Source organism: Doryrhamphus excisus, chromosome 9 (assembly GCF_030265055.1).
Source record: "Doryrhamphus excisus isolate RoL2022-K1 chromosome 9, RoL_Dexc_1.0, whole genome shotgun sequence".
In the NCBI taxonomy this organism is placed as follows: domain Eukaryota; kingdom Metazoa; phylum Chordata; class Actinopteri; order Syngnathiformes; family Syngnathidae; genus Doryrhamphus; species Doryrhamphus excisus.
Window position 1 is genome coordinate 14,039,601 of NC_080474.1, and position 10,520 is coordinate 14,050,120.

Sequence of the window (10,520 nt, forward strand, 5' to 3'; positions counted from 1 at the left end):
AGCCTTAAGTTTAGAAACTGCCAAGGATGTCCTATGACGTCCCTGCATCATGCATGTGTGTATTTGCCTTTAAACGTGAATAAATTAGCTTAAATGCTAACATGCTAACAATCATTATGCTAGCACCTAGCAAGAGAGCCTCAAGTTTAGAAAGTGCAAAGGTTGTCCTATAACCTCCCTACATCATGCCATGTGTGTATTTGCCTTTAGACATGAGTAAATTAGCTTAAATGCTAACGTGCTAACGGCTACCATGCTAGCACCTAGCAAGAGGGCCTCAAGTTTAGAAAGTGCCAAGGTTGTCCTATAACCTCCCTACATCATGTCATGTGTGCATTTGCCTGTAGACATGAGTAAAGTAGCTTAAATGCTAACATGCTAACGGCTACCATGCTAGCACCTAGCAAGAGGGCCTTAAGTTTAGAAACTGCCAAGGTTGTCCTATAACCTCCCCACATCATGCCATGTGTGTATTTGCCTTTAAACGTGAGTAAATTAGCTTATATGCTAACACGCTAACAGTCATTATGCTAGCACCTAGCAAGAGAGCCTCAAGTTTAGAAAGTGCCAAGGATGTCCTATAACGTCCCTGCATCATGCATGTGTGTATTTGCCTTTAAACATGAGCAAATTAGCTTAAATGCTAACATGCTAACAGTCATCATGCTAGCACCTAGCAAGAGAGTCCCAAGTTTAGAAAGTGCCAAGGGTGTCCTATAACCTCCCTACATCATGCCATGTGTGTATTTGCCTTTAGACATGAGTAAATTAGCTTAAATGCTAACATGCTAACGGCTAACATGCTATCACCTAGCAAGAGAGTTTCAAGTTTACAAAGTGCCAAGGTTGTCTTTCAACCTCCCTATATCATGCCATGTGTGTATATGCCTTTAAACGTGAGTAAATTAGCTTAAATGCTAACATGCTAACAGTTATCATGCTAGCACCTAGCAAGAGACCCTCAAGTTTAGAAAGTGCCAAGGTTGTCCTATAACCTCCCTACATCATGCCATGTGTGTATTTGCCTTTAGACATGAGTAAATTAGCTTAAATGCTAACATGCTAACGGCTAACATGCTAGCACCTAGCAAGACAGCCTCAATTTTAGAAACTGCCAAGGATGTCCTATAACGTCCCTGCATCATGCATATGTGTATTTGCCTTTAAACATGAGCAAATTAGCTTAAATGCTAACATGCTAACAGTCATCATGCTAGAACCTAGCAAGAGAGTCCCAAGTTTAGAAAGTGCCAAGGTTGTCCTATAACATCCCTACATCATGCCATGTGTGTATTTGCCTTTAGACATGAGTAAATTAGCTTAAATGCTAACATGCTAACGGCTAACATGCTAGCACCTAGCAAGACAGCCTCAAGTTTAGAAACTACCAAGGTTGTCCTATAACCTCCCCACATCATGTCATGTGTATATTTGCCTTTAAACGTGAGTAAATTAGCTTAAATGCTAACATGCTAACAATCATTATGCTAGCACCTAGCAAGACAGCCTCAAGTTTAGAAATTGCCAAGGTTGTCCTATAACCTCCCTACACCGTGCCATATGTGTATTTGCCTGAAGACATGAGTAAATTAGCTTAAATGCTAACATGCTAACGGCTACCATGATAGCACCTAGCAAGAGAGCATCAAGTTGAGAAAGTGCCAAGGTTGTCCTATAACCTCCCTACATCATGCCATGTGTGTATTTGCCTTTAGACATGAGTAAATTAGCTTAAATGCTAACATGCTAACGGCTACCATGTTATCACCTAGCAAGAGGGTTTCAAGTTTAGAAAGTGCCAAGGTTGTCCTATAACCTCCCTATATCATGCCATGTGTGTATTTGCCTTTAAACGTGAGTAAATTAGCTTAAATGCTAAAATGCTAACAGTTATCATGCTAGCACCTAGCAAGAGAGCCTCAAGTTTAGAAAGTGCCAAGGTTGTCCTATAACCTCCCTACATCATGCCATGTGTGTATTTGCCTTTAGACATGAGTAAATTAGCTTAAATGCTAACATGCTAACGGCTAACATGCTAGCACCTAGCAAGAGAACCTCAAGTTTAGAAAGTGCCAAGGTTGTCCTATAACCTCCCTACATCATGCCATGTGTGTATTTGCCTTTAGACATGAGTAAATTAGCTTAAATGCTAACATGCTAACAGTCATCATGCTAGCACCTAGCAAGAGAGCATCAAGTTGAGAAAGTGCCAAGGTTTTCCTATAACCTCCCTACATCCTGCCATGTGAGTATTTGCCTTTAGACATGAGTAAATTAGCTTAAATGCTAACATGCTAACGGCTAACATGCTAGCACCTAGCAAGACAGCCTCAAGTTTAGAAACTACCAAGGTTGTCCTATAACCTCCCCACATCATGTCATGTGTATATTTGCCTTTAAACGTGAGTAAATTAGCTTAAATGCTAACATGCTAACAATCATTATGCTAGCACCTAGCAAGACAGCCTCAAGTTTAGAAAGTGCCAAGGTTGTCCTATAACCTCCCTACACCGTGCCATATGTGTATTTGCCTGAAGACATGAGTAAATTAGCTTAAATGCTAACATGCTAACGGCTACCATGCTAGCACCTAGCAAGGGAGCATCAAGTTGAGAAAGTGCCAAGGTTGTCCTATAACCTCCTTACATCATGCCATGTGTGTATTTGCCTTTAGACATGAGTAAATTAGCTTAAATGCTAACATGCTAACGGCTACCATGTTAGCACCTAGCAAGAGGGTTTCAAGTTTAGAAAGTGCCAAGGTTGTCCTATAACCTCCCTATATCACGCCATGTGTGTATTTGCCTTTAAACGTGAGTAAATTAGCTTAAAGGCTAACATGCTAACAGTTATCATGGTAGCACCTAGCAAGAGAGCCTCAAGTTTAGAAAGTGCCAAGGTTGTCCTATAACCTCCCTACATCATGCCATGTGTGTATTTGCCTTTAGACATGAGTAAATTAGCTTAAATGTTAACATGCTAGCACCTAGCAAGACAGCCTTAAGTTTAGAAACTGCCAAGGATGTCCTATGACGTCCCTGCATCATGCATGTGTGTATTTGCCTTTAAACGTGAGCAAAATAGCTTAAATGCTAACATGCTAACAGTCATCATGCTAGCACCTAGCAAGAGAGTCCCAAGTTTAGAAAGTGCCAAGGTTGTCCTAACACCTCCCTACATCATGCCATGTGTGTATTTGCCTTTAAACGTGAGTAAATTAGCTTAAATGCTAACATGCTAACAGTCATCATGCTAGCACCTAGCAAGAGAGTCCCAAGTTTAGAAAGTGCCAAGGTTGTCCTATAACCTCCCTACATCATGCCATGTGTGTATTTGCCTTTAGACGTGAGTAAATTAGCTTAAATGCTAACATGCTAACGGATAACATGCTAGCACCTAGCAAGACAGCCCCAAGTTTATAAACTACCAAGGTTGTCCTATAACCTCCCCACATCATGTCCTGTGTGTATTTGCCTTTAAACATGAATAAATTAGCTTAAATGCTAACATGCTAACAGTCGTCATTCTAGCACCTAGCAAGAGAGCCTCAAGTTTAGAAAGTGCCAAGGTTGTCCAATAACCTCCCTACATCATGCCATGTGTGTATTTGCCTTTAAATGTGAGTAAATTAGCTTACATGCTAACATGCTAACAAATATCATGCTAGCACCTAGCAAGAGGGCCTCAAGTTCAGAAACTGCCAAGGTTGTCCTATAACCTCCCTACATCATGCCATGTGTGCATTTGCCTGTAGACATGAGTAAATTAGCTTAAATGCTAACATGCTAACGGCTACCATGCTAGCACCTAGCAAGAGGGCCTTAAGTTTAGAAACTGCCAAGGTTGTCCTATAACCTCCCCACATCATGCCATGTGTGTATTTGCCTTTAAACGTGAGTAAATTAGCTTATATGCTAACACGCTAACAGTCATTATGCTAGCAGCTAGCAAGAAAACCTCAAGTTTAGAAAGTGCCAAGGATATCCTATAACGTCCCTGCGTCATGCATGTGTGTATTTGCCTTTAAACATGACCAAATTAGCTTAAATGCTAACATGCTAACAGTCATCATGCTAGCACCTAGCAAGAGAGCCTCAAGTTTAGAAACTGCCAAGGTTGTCCTATGACCTCCCTACATCATGCCATGTGTGTATTTGCCTTTAGACATGAGTAAATTAGCTTAAATGCTAACATGCTAACATGCTAGCAATTAGTATTTAGCCACAGAGAGAGTTCAGACGTTTATCTCAAAAATGAGCCATCAATCACGTTTCTACGTGGCCGTATGGCTGAGCTAAAAGGCTGTGAAAAGTCTGTAAATTCTCGTTTTCTATGTGCTGTTCTAAAAATAGAACAGCGATTCCCTAATCAAGTGGCCCATTTTTTAACGTTTTCGTTAATAGCGTCGCCATGGTTACACAAAACTTTCCAAAAATTAAATACCGCTGTAGTCCCGAGCGCCACGTTTCCGGCGGTGTAACATGTGTGGGGGTCCTTCTTGCGGTTTTGGCCGCATTACGCGCGCAAAAAGTGGAAGATTAAGATATACGGAATAATAACTAAACAGCAATAACAATATGGGCTGGCTCAGTAGCCAGCCCATAGACTGCTACTGCAAGTAGCAGTCTATGGGCTGGCTACTGAGCCAGTCCATAATAATCCACACGATTCAAATCCATGAATCGGATGCTATGCCATATTGAATTTACATAAAATTATTCTGATTACCCTTCCACCAGACACTAATGATAACAGGTACTGTGTGATAGAACTGAATAAAACAACTCAAAATAATCCACAATGCATGCACAAAAATATGTGAGTACACATATCATAGTCATATAATTAATGTGATAGCTACTCCTGACAGTTATTAATGAAAACTGCCACCTTACGTAGTAGAAACACATATACACTACATTAATTCAGAACAGTCGCTCATGTGCAAGGACAAAGGTGGGCAAAAACATAGACATGTCATATAATTAATGTAATTGACAATTATTAACATTAATTATGGGCGGCACGACGGTCGTGTGGTTAGCGCGCAGACCTCACAGCTAGGAGACCAGGGTTCAATTCCACCCTCGGCCATCTCTGTGTGGAGTTTGCATGTTCTCCCCGTGCATGCGTGGGATTTCTCCGGGTACTCCGGTTTCCTCCCACATTCCAAAAACATGCTAGGTTAATTGGTGACTCCAAATTGTCCATAGGTATGAATGTGAGTGTGAATGGTTGTTTGTCTATATGTGCCCTGTGATTGGCTGGCCTCACACCCCAAAGACAGCTGGGATAGGCTCCAGCACCCCTGCGACCCTCGTGAGGAAAAGCGGTAGAAAATGAATGAATGAATGAATGAACATTAATTATTAAAAAAATAATTACAAAGACTTAAAATAATCCACAAAGTCAAAGCCTGTAGTATCCTCACTGCAAAGAAGTGTCATCCTACCACCAGTTTAATTAAGTGCTTTGAACTTTTTTTTTAAACAGTAATGCAAAATTCTACTTTGCTAAATTCACTTATCATGTTCCTGTTTGGAACCAGCGATTACTGTATACAGTATATGGCCCGGCCACTACAGCATTACGTAATGAAATAACATAATAGTAATGGTAATGGTAATGGCTTTCATTTCATTTGAACATGCATCAGATTACAATTGAGTGCATCACATAATCAGTTCACAGTTAGTAACAGTCAGTAACTGTTACATTTGTTCACTTATATAATAGAATTTAATATAATTTAAGTTTTTTTAATAGTCGACTGATTGATGTGAGCGCAGTGCTTATTTGTAACCAGCAGAGGCAATGTTGTCTCATTCTCATTAGTTTGATGTCAACTACAGGTGTAACTACTGTTTCATTGTTAAAACTATTGCCTTCATTAAGCAGACACATACTTTTGATCTACATTTATTTTAGACAATGTATGTGGACGTTGCAGGGATACATACGTATTATTTTACGTATTTATTTTTGCGTTTGGGAAATCACAAACATCAAATTTGAAAAGTAACTAAGAATACGTTTTTATTTAGCTGCTGTACTCTGATTTGAACATGTTGTACTCCTGCAGCAATGTGAGCCTTCATGATGGTCTTCAAATGCCCCCCCCCCCCCCCCATCCTCTCTTCTAACTGTGCACCACTTTAAAGTCATAGATTTCTACAGTACTTAGATCCGATTTCCAATAATAGCCCCACATTGTTGAAATAAGTGCTCGCTTCAAACTATTTTACAACGACGAAGACACTTTTGGTGATATTTAGGACTGGGGGAGTGACTTTGATCCGCCATGTTTTGATATGAGTCGTAGTTACGATTAAGCCAACGAAAGAGTAAAGAAAGACGAGCCTTGTCTCTTCCAAGGCTACAATGCAAACACTTTTATTCCTTAAGAGAACCACAAGCACCACAATCAAACTGTCTTGAGTCAATATTTAAAGTAGTAATACGCAAAAAAAAAAAAAAAGAGGGGGCTCCTTTCATTTAAAGACTCTTCGCTGTGAGAAGACTTTAAAAGGGGAAACAATGCCTCCTCCGCTTTTTGAGGTCTTTGGAGATTTTGCTCTCTCATCACGTATTCATGAAAGCTTGGCAATGGAGAAACCTACACTGGAATAACACGATGGTAACAAAAAAAAAAAGCCAGAAAAAGAGCCCATTTTGATATAAATACTCTCTTGGGCCACTTGCACAATGTAATGTAATGTAATGTCATGTACTTAGCTACGTGGCAGGGCCAAATATAACTATTGGATTACTGCACAATAATAAGCATATTGATCAATTAATACTGTACAGTAATTAAAATTGGCTTAAAACAAGGCTGCATACCGAAAAATTGAAGGATGGAGGGAATCACTTGGATAGCTAAAATCCATCCAGTGTAGGTCAATATATGCTAAACCAAAATGTCCACATCTTATAACAATGAAAACACAGTTGCGGTTTGAACAATAGCTCCCAGGCCACACTTTGGATACCACCGCATTAGGTTATGCAGGTGTACCTAATGAAGTGTCCTTGAAGGATTTGGCCTATACAATAAGCGTGCAAGTTCATAGTTCTCGTGAAGTAGGTCAAAGTTCAGTTCACACAGTATTGTGTAATATGAATCGTTTATGTTCATAGTTCACCATTTTCATTTTGAACTAGATCAAAGCTCAGTTAATTTACTTTTTTTTGTTGAAAAGTGACAATGAAAGACTGACCTTGTTTTTAAAAGAAAACTATGACATCCATCAACACTTAAAACAGTTTACAACTATGTATTGTAGAACAATATTGAATATAAAGTTATTTTTTTAATTTATAATTTTGAGCCTGTGCAACTTTATTTCTTCACGTCGTGCAAACAAAAGCCACAACAAATTATAGTGTGGGTTCATGCAATGAAATCAATTAGTAAATGCCGAGCTACATCTGGAAGTCCTCAGGAGCAATTGGAAGTGTGACCAATCATGGAGTGGTTGTACCTAGAGGAGGACCAGGGTGGAATAAATTAGCAGTTTGGGTCAGAAGCAGGAAGTCCATTGAAATACTGCAGAAAGAGGTGCAGAATCTGGAAGATCTAGAAAGCTTTCTGCGTGGGTTATTGTGTGTAGCTGCTCTATAGGAGTCCACAGCTCAATACAAAGCGCCAAAAATGAGCATAATGGGTCCCCTTTAAGAATTGCTGGATGGCTTTGTAGTTAATGCAGTGTAAAGCTAGTGGAGTACTCGATGTCTCGCTCCGTCCGCTGGTAAAATTTGGGCAGTGACAGTCGAAAAGAAGTACATATACTGCATCTCTCGTCAGGTAATAACTGGACCTAAATAGTGGTGCTGATTTTCACATAATCTGAATGAACGAGTTCACATTCAAATTCTTTATTCACACATACTTTGACTTTGGTTTAATGTTTTTAGAAAAATAAACCTGTTCAATGAACGCATTCAATCTAATATAAGCACTGGAAGACAAAAAAACCCATAAATATATTAAATAGTTGTCAGAAAGCTACACATAAACAACCCCCCAAATTTTTAGAAATCATGCAATATAATAAAAGTAATAATATAATACAGATATATCCTTAACTACCCATCTTTATCTGTCTATGGCTACATAGCACATATTGTTGTCTATACCTGTAGGGGGCACCCTTGGCTAAAAAGAACATTAAGAGCTGTTGTGTTGATGATGATGTCTTACTCTGCCCTTCATGAATACACATAGGGAAGCAGTGCCACAGCTTTGTAATATCCATGGGAAGACGCCGACACTAACGCTCATAATTCATCATGCAAATCAAGCAAGGAGGATCACAGCAATTAGCAGCTGTAGCTTTATTTTTGTTTACAGCAGTTTCATTCTATTTTGGAAGGTCACACCGTCGCTTCAAACAACTTTTTTTTTTTTAAAGCGTTGCATTTGCTTTCAAAATGAACAAACGTTACATCACAGGAAATTACACAGAAATTGGTCACCTTTAAGAGGATGTGCCAAAATCTGCTTTCATAAACATCCAAAGTCAAATAATGTAAAGTCAATTGATCTGTTCCAGTGTCAAATTGTTGCCAGCATCAAACCTTTATCAACTGTAAGTAACATTCCTAACTGTCACTCAAGTATAAAGACGAGTTAATCACTGTACAGTCTTGTTTATATTGGTTCGTTGGTTTCAAACCTGAATGTTAAATTAATTTCTGCGTCATGTGGGATTCAATATGGAATAATTTCATAGTTAGAGCATAAAAACAGTTTATGACTTAATATGATTTTTAACATTAGAGCACTGTAGAAGTGAAATAACATCAATATAGTCACATTTACACTCCTATTATTCTTTATTTACAACACATAGCTATTCTTATGCTAGCTAGCAAGTTTACCGGTTAGCCACAAATGTATTTTTTCCAATGCCCAAAACTTACCACTTCCGCATGGAATGGGAGGAAATTTTTTTTTTACTCTGACCTCATGGCTTTAGGTCGTGTTAAAGTAATGTAAGGTAATGTAATGGCCAGAATATTACATATCACTTATATTTCAGTATGTTTTGACTAATAATAGACGACAGTATACCACAAAACAGTGAGTATTATAAATTTATTAATTTCTTTAAAAATTGACTCAATGATTACTTTGATGGAGAGGGCAAAATACAATAGTTTACCAGTAAATACGTACAAGAGGATTGACAGTATGTGATAGCGTCTGTTGCAGTTCACATCAATTTCTGGTTCTATGGTTATCTTCACGCTTTTCAAAATTTGCCACTACTGACACTAAATTTCACAGATAACACAAAAATGCCAAACAAAAGGCAAATCACACGGTTTCTTTGACTTTTATGACATTGAGTGGTCCCTTGTGAGTTCACGCAAAGTATGATTCAACATTAATAAATGTTACAGGATAACTGCAGGGAAACAAGAGACAGCCGCCGCTAGCATAGCATGCTACTGAGCTCACTAGTTAGCCTCTCCAATTTTCTGTTTCTATACTTAAAATGTTTCAAACAGAGTTGGGAGGAAGGACAAAATAATAATAAAATACAAAATAAAAATAAAATAATAAAGTACCACTTCCACACTTTTTTTCCACTCTATTATGTCACACATGCAATAGCTGACTGCATGCAGTGTGAAGGTAATGCAATATAATGCCATGTCTCATCAATGTAACATTACTGATGCCGCTTGACCAGATTACTACATATGACTTCAATCCATCCATTTTCTATGCTGCTTATCCTCACTAGGGTCACGGGTATGCTGGAACCTATCCTAACTGACTTCTGGGGGTACACCCTGAACTGGTCACCAGCCATTCGCAGGCAGGGCACATATAGAGAAACAATCATTTACCTGACATGCATGTTTTTGGAATGTGGGAGGAAACCCGAGTACCGGAGAACATGCAAACTCCACACAGAGATGCCCAAGCAACAAATCGGACCCAGGTCTTCCTGATCTAAGCACTCGGTCATATTGTTTTTTTTTATTTTTTATTTTTTTTACTAATAATAGGCTATAGTCAACCACGAAACAGCATTCATCACCAAATTAGGGGCGACAATTCAGACAATTCTGCCTTCTCCTCTGTGCAACAATGGGTTTATGGCATGAAAGTACGAGAAAGATGGAAATAAGCGAGGGTTTCATTATGCCAAGGTCGTTAGGACTGGCTTTTTATTCTACTCTGCATTTATTTGAGGGTTAGGGAACCCATCACCCAAGGCCTCACCTTTGAACACACACACACGCGCACACACACACATGCACACAGGTATCTCTTTCATTTGGCCTTCTTGAATTTCATCATTCACTTTTACATCACATTAGCGCGAGGTGGGCGTGTCGGCGTGTCGCGGTCTGCTGTTACTTCAGAAAAAGACGTGAATAATGCACAGGGACCGAGGCAGGCTTCAAGTGAGGCGGAGACGCGGTGCATTGTCGCCGTAGAAACATACCCGTGGAAGAAAATTCAAGGACTTATTTGCATAAATGAGTGCGGGGGACTACAT